Source organism: Cervus canadensis, chromosome X (assembly GCF_019320065.1).
Source record: "Cervus canadensis isolate Bull #8, Minnesota chromosome X, ASM1932006v1, whole genome shotgun sequence".
Taxonomy (NCBI): domain Eukaryota; kingdom Metazoa; phylum Chordata; class Mammalia; order Artiodactyla; family Cervidae; genus Cervus; species Cervus canadensis.
The window spans coordinates 34,356,713-34,367,754 of NC_057419.1; positions in this window are offsets into that span (position 1 = coordinate 34,356,713).

Below are 11,042 nucleotides of genomic sequence, written 5' to 3' on the forward strand. Positions count from 1 at the left end.
GTCTCCCTGCTTATTTAACTTATATGCAGAGTGCATCATGTGAAATCCTGGGCTGCATGAATCACAAGCTGGATTCACGATTACTGGAGAATTATTTAAAAAAAAAATTCAGATATGCAGATGATACTATTCTAATGGCAGAAAGTGAAGAGGAAGCTATTCAAGGTCTTTTGTGTCTCCATAAAAATTTTAAGAATTTTTTCTTCTGATTCTGTGAAAAATGCCATTGTTAATTTGATAGGGGTTGCATTGAATCTGTAGATTGCTTTTGATAGTACAGTCATTTTGACAATATTGATTCTACTAATCCAGGAATATGGTGTATCTTTCCTTCTGTTTGTGCCATCTTTGAGTTCTTTCATCAGTGTCTTACAGTTTTTGTCTCCTTAGTTAAGTTTATTCCTAGGTATTTTATTCTTTTAGATACACTGGTAAATGGAATTATTCTGATCTTTCATTGTTAGTGTATGGAAGTGCAACAGATTTCTCCATACAAATTGTGAAATTACTTGTTCTAGTTCTGTGAAAAATACCATTGGTAGCTTGATAGGGATTGTGTTGAATCTATAGTTTACATTGAGTAGTATACTCATTTTCACTATATTGATTATTCCAATCCACAAACACGATATATTTCTCCATCTATTTGTGTCATCTTTGACTTCTTTCATCAGTGTTTTATAGTTTTCTATATATAGGTATTTTCTGTCTTTAGGTACATCTATTCCTAAGTATTTTATTCTTTTTGTTGCAATGGTGAATGGGATTGTTTCCTTATTCTCTTTCTCTTTCTTATTTCTTATTCCTTATTCTCTTTCTGTTTTCTCATTGTAAAGGTATAGAATGCAGGGAAAACAGCATACATTATCCTCAATGGCAAAAAACTGAAAGCATTTCCTCTAAAATCAGGAACAAGCCAAGGGTGTCCACTCTCTCCACTACTATTCAGCATAGTTTTGGAAGTCCTAGCCACAGACATCAGAAAAGAAAAAGAAATAAAAACAATCCAGATTGGAAAAGAAGAAGTAAAACTCTCACTTTTCACAGATGACATGATCCTTTACATAGAAAACCCTAAAGACACCACCAGAAAATTATTAGAGCTAATCAGTGAATATAGTAAAGTTGCAGGATATAAAATTAATACACAGAAATCTCTTGCATGAGAAAACAGAAAGAGAAATTAAGGAAACAATTCCATTCACTATTGCAAAGAAAAGAATAAAATTCTTAGGAATAAATGTACCTAAAGAAAAAAAAAAACCTATATATAGAAAACTATAAAACACTGATGAAAGAAGTCAAAGATGACACAAATAGATGGAGAAATACGTCGTGTTTGTGGATTGGAATAATCAATATAGTGAAAATGAATATACTACTCAAAGCAACCTATAGATTCAACACAATCCCTATCTAGCTACCAATGGTATTTTTCACAGAACTAGAACAAGTAATTTCACAATTTGTATGGAGACACAAAAAACCTCAAATAGCTAAATCAATCTTGAAAAAGAAGAATGGAGCTGGAGGAATCAACCTGCCTGACTTCAGACTATACTACAAAGCTACAGCCCTCAAGGCAGTATGGTACTGGCGCAAAGACAGAAATGTAGATCAATGGAACAAAATAGAAAGCCCAGACATAAATCCACGCAGCTATGGACACCTTATCTTTGACAAAGGAGGCAAAACTATACCATGGAGAAAAGATAATCTTTTTAACATGTGGTGCTGGGAAAACTTGTCAGCTACCTGTAAAAGAATGAAACTAGAACACTTTCTAACACCATACACAAAAATAAAGTAAAAATGGACTAAAGATCTAAATGTAAGACCAGAAATTATAAAACTCTTAGAGGAAACCATAGGTAGAACACTCTCTGCCATAAATCAGAGCAAGATCCTCTATGACCCACCTCTTAGAGTAATGGAGATAAAAACAAAAATACACAAATGGGACCTAATTAAACTTAAAGGCTTTTGCACCATGAAGGAAACTATAAGCAAGGTGAAAAGGCAGCCTTCAGAATGGGAAAAAATAATAGCCAATGAAACAACTGACAAAGAATTAGTCTACAAAATATAAAAGCAGCTCATAGAGCTCAATACCAGAAAAAGAAATGACCCAATCAAAAAATGGGCCAAAGAACTAAATAGACGTTTCTCCAAAGAAGACATACAGATGGCTAATAAGCACATGAAAAGAAGCTCTACATCACTCATTATTAGAGAAATGCAAATCAAAACCACAATGAGGTACCATCTCACACTGTTCCGAATGGCTGCCATCAAAAAGTCTACAAACAATAAATGCTGGTGACTGTGTAGATAAAAGGGAACCCTCTTTCACTGTTGGTGAGAATGCAAATTGGTACAGCCAGTATGGAGAGCAGTGTGGAGGTCCCTTAAAAAACTGGAAATAGAACTGCCATATGACCCAGGAATCCTACTGCTGGGCATACACACTGAAAAAAACCAGAATTGAAAGAGACACATGTACCCAATATTCATCGCAGCACTGTTTACAATAGCTAGGACATGGAAGCAACCTAGATGTCCATCAGCAGACGAACAGATAAGGAAGTTGTGGTACATATACACAGTGGAATATTACTCCGTTATAAGAAAGGACACATTTGAGTCAGTTCTAATGAGGTGGATGAACCTGGAGCCTATTATACAGAGTGAAGTAAGTCTGAAAAAGAAACACCCATACAGTATATTAATGGATATATAAGGAATTTAGAAAGACTGTAATGACGATCCTATATGCAAGGCAGCAAAAGAGACTGAGATGTAAAGAACAGTCTTTTGGAATCAGTGGGAAAAGGCAAGGGCAGGATGACTTGAGAGAATAACAATGACATATGCATATTACCATATGTAAAATAGATGACCATTGCAAGTTTGATGCACATAGCATGGCAATCAAAGCCAGTGCTCTGGAACAACCCAGAGGAATGGGCTGGGGAGGCAGGTGGGATGGGGTTTGGGATGTGGGGGACACATGTACACCCCTGGCTGATTTATGTTGATGTATGGCAAAAACCATCCATCACAATATTGTAAAGTAATTTTCCTCCAATTAAAATAAATTAATAATAAAAAAATTAAATTTAATTAAATTAAACCTTCTGAAGATACAGAAGCCAAACTTTAATCTGTTATACTTCCTGAACTCAAGATGAACTGTGGGCCACAGTCAAAGTTTTCCCCAAAGTAAGTGAAGTTCCATGCAGATTTGCAGAGAAATTTGGTATAGTCATTTAAATGTGTCAACCCAGCTTCTCTGACTTATATTAGCCATATTGGTATGTTTGTCAGTAAAGGCTAAGCCCAGCATTGAATAATACTGCTAAGTGGGAAAATCCTGAAAGGTCTCTAGAATTACAACTGGGAGAACTTACTATATAATCAGGAGTCAGCAGTTACTAGTGAAAGACTGGCTGTGAGCCATGAATGACTCGGGGATCCTTGGCCTATTGAGGAGAGAATTTCCATCCAGGGCCAGAAACAAGGCTTGATCACTCTGACCTTTTGTGTAGCAAAATTTTATTAAAGTATAAAAGGGATAGAGAAAGGTTCTGATGTTGGCATCAGAAGGGGGCAGAAAAGATACCCCCTTGTTAGTTTTTAACAAGGCATCTTATACTTGTTAGAGAGCTGTTAATCATAGATAAAAGAAACACCTCAAGGTTGATAAAGTTGCACCAGGTTTCTCTCCCACAATATATATACCTGCAAGGGGAGTTGCCTCCTGTGGAGAAGTCTCTGGGTGAAGTATATTGTATCCATAAAACAATTGACATAAGTCTTAAAGAAAAAAAGACCTCCAAGCAAGATACATAGTTTCATTAACATAGCTTAAGAAAAGCATTTCCAGAAGTAAGATGTATTGTTGTGTTGGGCAATTAGCAGCTCAACCTTTGGGGAAAAGTCTCAGGCAGAACCAATTGTCCTCACATACACACAGAATTAAAAGGAGCCTCCTATGTGACTAAGGAAGGAATGTTGGGGAAAGAAAAAGTCTGCTGCTTGCCATTTGTTTCCTCCTGCCACCTGGGGACCTCTGGCCTCCCCATCGAGACCTTCCTAACCATTAACTTTTTCACTAGGTTGCTTAATTGAAAAATTCCTAGCTCTTTTCCAAAGTCTATTGATTGGGACAAAATTCAGGACTGCACACAAAAATCTGATGACCTTATTTGTAATTTCTACAAGTGACTTCAGATTTTTTTTTTAAAGAAAATTCTGGTCTTCCTTCAGCCATTCATTCCACCAGGGTAGCTTTTAACTTCATGTTTATTAATGGGTTGAACAAGAACCTTTCCTATCTAGTAAAAAGGACCAGGATAGAGTGGGAAATTATATCCACTCCAGATATAGTTAATCTGGAAACTGGCTCTCTCACACTCTAGATAAGTCAACTCAAAGGAAAACTGCTAAAATTCTTAATGTTCTTCATCCAGATTTATTGACATGTAATTGACGCACAGCACTGTATAAGTTTAAGGTACACAATATAATAATTTGACTCATATCATGAAATAATTTCCACAATAAATGTAGTGAACATACATCTCTTCATATAGATACAAAATTAAAGAAATAGAAAAAATTGTTTTCCTTTTTACTCTTTACATTTAGGATTTACTCTCTTAACAACTTTCATATATAACATACAGGTATCAATTATATTTATCCTGTTGTACATTACATTCCTAATATCTATTCATCTTAAAACTGAAAATTTGTACCTTTTGACTGACTTTCTCTAATCCCCCCTCCCACCATCCCCTTACCTCTGGTAACAACAAATCCAATCTTTTTTTTCCTATGAGTTTGTTTGGTTTTGTTTGTTTTAAATTAATTTATTTATTTCAATTGAAGGACAATTACTTTACAATATTGTGATGGTTTTTGCCATACATAAACATGAATTGGCAGTGGGCATACATGTGTTTCCCCCCTTCCTGAACCCCCTCCCACCTCCCTTCCCACCCTGTCCCTTTAGATTGTTCCAGAGCACCAGCTTTGGGTGCCCTGCTTTATGCATCAAACTTGCACTGGTCATCTATTTATATACATGTTTCAATGCTATTCTCTCAAATCATCCCACCCTCACCTTCTCCCACATATTTCAAAAGTTTCTTCTTTAGATCTGCATTTCCTTTGCAGCCTTGTATGTAGGATCATCTGTATCATCTTTCAAAATTCCATATGTATATGTTAATACACAGGATTTGTCTTTCTTTTTCTGACTTACTTCACTGTGTATAATAGGCTCAAGGTTCATCCACCTCATTAGAACTGACTCAAATGCATTCATTTTTGTAGCTGAGTAATATTCCATTGTGTATATGTACCACAATTCCCTTATCCATTCATCTGCAGACAGACATCTAGGTTGCTTCCATGTCCTAGCTATTGTAAACAGTGCTGCAATGAACACTGAGGTACATATGTCTCTTTCAATTATGGTTTCCTCAGGGTATATACCCAGCAGAGGGATTGCTGGGTCGTGTGGCAGTTTTATTTCCAGTTTTTAAAGGAATCTCCACACTGTTCTCCATAGTAGCTGTACCAGTCTGCATTCCCACCAAGAGTGTAAGAGGGTTCCCTTTTCTCCACACTCTCTCCTGCTCTTATTGTTTGTTTTTGAAGTATAATTAACCTACAACACTATGTTAGTTCTTTTCTTTTTAAATTGGCATGTAGTTGCCTTACAATGCTGTGTTAATTTCTGCTGTACGAGGAGGTGAATCAGCCATATGTATACATATATCCCCTCCCTCTTGGATGAATGGATAAGGAAAGTGTGGTACACACACACAATGGACTATCGCTCCTTCTCGCCCCAATCCCACCATCTAGGTCAGCACAGAGCACTGAACTGAGCTTCTTTTGCTACACAGAAGCTTCCCACTAGCTATTTTACACATGGTAGTGTATATATGTCAATGCTACTCTCAATTCATCCCACCCTCCCCTTCCCCTCCTGTACCCACAAGTCCAATTTCTATGTCTGTGTCTCTATTTCTGCCCTGCAAATAGGCTCATTAGTACCACTTTTCTAGATTCCATGTATATGCATTAATACACATTATTTGTTTTTCTCTTCTAGTCCTTGCTACACAACATACTGATTTGTTTATTTCTATAGATTTCAAAATGATCACCTGGGATCTTCCCTGGTGGCTCAGTGGTAAAGAATCCACCTGCAAAGCAGGAGACATGGATTCTATCCCTGGGTCAGGAAGATCCCCTGGAGAAGGAAATGGCCACCCATTCCGATATTCTTGCCTGGAAAATCTCATGGACAGAGGAGCTTGGCAGGTTACAGTCCATAGGGTTGCAAAAGAGTCAGACAAGACTTAGAGATTGAACAACAAAATGATTACCATGTTAAGTTTGGTTACAATATGTCACCATATAAAGATATTACATATTTAGTTACTACATTCTCCATATTACACATAGAAATCTCTATATATTAGTGATTATTTTAAGTTGCTGATCTCTTAAGTTCAAATGCATTTTACAATCCTGTATTTTTAGTGCCTCCCACCACATCTGTTTTTGACATCATATTTTTCATCTTTTTTTTCATATTTTTCATCTTTTAAAAGATGATTTTACTACTTTTGTCTTTTACCTTCCTTCTAGCTTTATACCTGGCTGACTTACTACATTTACTGTATATTTGCCTTTACCAATGAGATTTTTCTTCTTGCAATTTTCATGTTTCTAGTTGTGGCCTTTTCTATTTCACTTAGAGACATTTCTTATGTCCCTTAAACATTTCTTGTAAAACTGGTTTGGTGGTGTTGAACTCTTTTGGATTTTGCCTATCTGTAGAACTTTTTATCTCTCCATCAAATCTACGAAAACCTTACTAAGTATTCTTTGTTGCAGGTTTTTCCCTTTCATCACTTGAAATATTTTGTGCCACTTCCTTCTCACCAAGTCACCTGACAGCTTTATGGGAGTTCCCTTGTATGGAACTTGTTGTTTTTTCCTTGCTGCTTTTAATATTCTCTTTGTCTTTAATTTTTTTCCATTTTAATTACAACATACCTTGATGTGATCCTCTTTCTGCTTGGGACTCTTTGTGGTTCCTGTACCTGTATGTCTATTTCTTTTCCTAGATTAGGGAAGTGTTCAGCTATTATGTCTTCAAATTTGTTTTCTGCCCCTTTCACTCTCTCTTCTCGTTCTGGGATCCCTGTAATGTGAATGTTAGTACTCTTGATGTTGTCTGGGATTCTCATAAACTGTCCTCATTTCCTTTTGCTCTTTTATCTTTTTTCTGTTCAGTGATTTCCACTACTTCAATGGTTTCCACTACTCTGTCTTCCAGCTTGCTGATCCATTCCTCTGTATCATTAAATCTACTGCTGATTCCTTCCAGTGTATTTTTCATTTTAGGTATTGTATTTTTCAGTTCTGCTTGGTTCTTCTTTATATTTTCTGTTTGTTTAAAACTTTTAACTTCTCACTCTGTTCATCCAGTCTTCTCCAGAGTTCTTTGAGCATCATTATGATCATTACCTTGAACATTCTATTGGGTAGATTGCTTATCTCTTCTTCACTAAGTTCCTCTTTTGGGGTTTTATCTTGTTCTTTTGTATGAAACACAGTCCTCTATTGACCCATTTTGCCTAATTTGTCCTTCTTATTTCTGTATATCTGTTAGGCTGTTTATGTTTCCCAACCTTGGAAAAGTGGCCTTTTGTAGGAGATATCCTATGTATCCCAGCAGTGCACTCCCCCCTGGTCACCAGAGCTATATGCTTTAGGGGTGCCCTTCTATGTTAACTGCATGGGTCCTTTTGTTATGGTGGGCTGCCTACTATGAGAGGTCTGGTAGGCATGGCTGGCCCTAGGTACAGTTGGTTGCAGGCCCTCCTTTGTGTAGAGACTGCTAGTTACTCTTTAGTGGGACTGGAAAACAAGGCTGCTTGCTGAAATACCCTGGGGGATCCTAGGGCTAGTGTTTGCTCACTGGTGAGTGGAGCCAGGTTTTGGAGTCAGTGTTTATGAGATCCAGGGGTCCTGGATTTAGTGTAGGCTTGCTAGTTGGTGGGGCCACTTCCAGACACTGTTGGCTGTGGGGTCTATGGTGTTCCAGAGCACACATTGACCTGCTGGTGAGTGGTGCCGGATCCCAGGACTCTGGCTGCAGGGCCCCAGGGGGTTCAAGCACTGGTACTGGCCTGCTGGTGGATGGGTTGTGTCCTAAAAACTATAGGTTGCAGGGCTGTGGTGGTCCTGGGGGTGTTGCCCACCACTGGTTAGCAGGGCTGAGGCCCACAGGGTCCTCAAGTAGTGCCAGTTCCCTGGTGGGCAGAGCTGGGTCTCAGGTTTCTCTGGTTGCAGAGCTCTGGGGATTCTGAGGTTGGTATTTTTCCCAGCTGGTGGGTTCCCAGGGCTAGTGCTGACTCACTGATGTGTGGAGCCAGGTTCCTAAGGCTCTGCATAGAGGACCTTGGAGGGTCCCAGGACTACTACTGGCAAACTGGTGTGTGGGGCCATGCCCTAGAACCTCTTGTGGACTGGGTTGGGTCCTGGGGCACCTTAAGGCAGCAGGCCTGCTGGTGGATGGGGCTATGTCTCCATGTCTGTGCCTGGCTAGTTGCTTGGCCTGAGGTGTTCCAGTACTGGTGCTAACAGGTTAACAGGTGAGGCCTTGTCCCAGTACTGATAAGCTAGAGAGAAGTTTCCAAAATGGCATTTGCCAGTACCAATGTCCTTGTGATAGAATGAGCTCCACAAAATGTTTGCCAACAACATCTCTGTCCCCAGGGTGAGTCCAAATGTCCCCTGTTTCTCTAGGAGGCTCTCCAAGATCAGCAGGTGGATCTGACCCAGGCTCCTTTCAAATTGTTGCTTCAGCCCTGGGTTCCAGTGCTTGTGAGATGTTTTCTGTGCCCTTTAAGAGTGGAGTCTTCATTTTCCACAGTCCTCCAATCTCACGAAAGTAAGCCCTACTGACCTTCAAAGCAAAATGTTCTGGCAGCTTGTCTTCTCGGTGCAGGACCCCTGGGTGGGGAGCCTTTAAGAGGCTCAGATCACTCACTCCTTTAGTAGAACCTCTGCAATCTTCCCATTTTTGGGGTACCCATCGAGGGGTATGGGTCATGACTATACCACATCTCTGGACCTCCTACTTGTCCCTTTATAGTTCCTAATTTATAACTTTAGCTATAGATCTTTTCTGTAAGTCTTCAGGTTTTTGTTTGTTTTGTTTTTGTTTTTTTGCCAATAATTGCTCTGAAATAGTTGTAATCTTGGTATACCTATGGAAGGAGATGACTTCAAGGTCTTCCTATTCCACCATTTTGGCCTTGTCTCAGCTTAAATTTTATTTTATATTTCACCTAAACTCCTTCTTTTCCAGACATCCTATCATAATTCTATCTTTTCTTTTGTTTGGAGAGATTCTCCATGTTTCTCCTGATGTGCAGTACCTCATTGCATAGGTTTAATAATCATAACTTTGTTTGATTACACATTTATCTCTGGGCTTTCTATCTGTTCCATTGATCTGTATTTCTGTTTTTGTGCTAGTCCCATTTTGTGTCTTGATGACTGTAACTTTGTAGTATAGTCTGAGGTCTGGGAATCTGATTCCTCCAGTTACATTTTTCTTTATCAAGATAGCTTTGGCTATTCAGTATCTTTTGAATTTCCATACAAATTGTAAAACTTTTTGTTCTAATTCTGTGAAAAATGCCATTAGTAACTTGATAGGGATTGCAGTGAATCTGCAGATTGCTTTGGGTAGTATAGTCATTTTCACAGTATTGATTCTTCCAATACAAGAACATGGTGTATCTCTGCATCTATCTGTGTCATCTTTGATTTTTTTCATCAGTATTCTATTCTGAGTACAGATTTTTGTCTCATTGGGTACATTTTTTCCTAGGTATTTTATTTTTTTTTGTTGCAATGGTAAATGGGATCGTTTCCTTCATTTCTCTTTCTGATCTTTCATTGGTAGTATATAGGAATGCAAGAGATTTCTGTGTATTAATGTTGTATCCTGCAACATTATCAAATTCTTTGATAAGTTCTAGGAGTTTTCTGGTGGTCTCTTTAGAATTTTCTGTGTGTAGTATCATGTCATCTGCAAACTGACAGTTTTACTTCTTCTTTTTGAATTTGGGTTACTTTTCTTTCATTCTCTTCTCTAATTGCTGTGGTTAGGATTTCCAAAACAATCTTGAATAATAGTGGTAAGAGTGAACACCCTTGTTTTGTTCCTGATCTTAGAGGAAGTGCTTACAGTTTTTCACCATTGAGAATGATGTTTGCTGTGAGTTTGTCATATATGGCCTTTATTATGTTGAGGTAGTTTGTCTCTATGTTCACTTTCTGGAGAGTTTTTATCACAAATGATGTCAAACTTATCAAAAGCTTTCTCTACATCTATTGAGATGATAATAAGTTTTTTTTTTCCTTCAATTTGTTAATATGGAGTATCATGTTGATTGATTTGCACATATTGAGGAATCCTTGGGATAAATTTCACATGATTATGGTGTATGGTCCATTCAATGTGTTGTTGAAATTTGTTTGCTAGTATTTTGCCGAGGGTTTCTGTGTCTATGTTTATCAGCGATATTGGCCTATAGTTTCTTTTTTGTGGTATCTTTATCTGGTTTTGGATCAAGGTGATATTGGCTTCCTAAAGTGAGTTTAGAAGTGTCCCTCCACCTGCAATTTTTTGGAAGAGTATGAGAAGGTTAGGTGTTAGCGCTTCTTTAAATGCTTGATGGAATTCACCAGGGAATCCATCTAGTTCTGGACTTTTATTGGTTGGAAAATTTTAAATCATAATTTCACATTCATTACTTATGATTGGTTTGTTCATATTTTCTATTTCTTCCTGGTTCAGTCTTAGGAAATTGTACCTTTCTAAGAATTTGCCCATTTCTTCCAGGTTGTCCATTTTATTGGCATATAGTTGCATATATTGGCAGTCACTTATGATCCTTCAAATTTCTGTGGTGTCAGTTGTAAATTCTATTTCATTT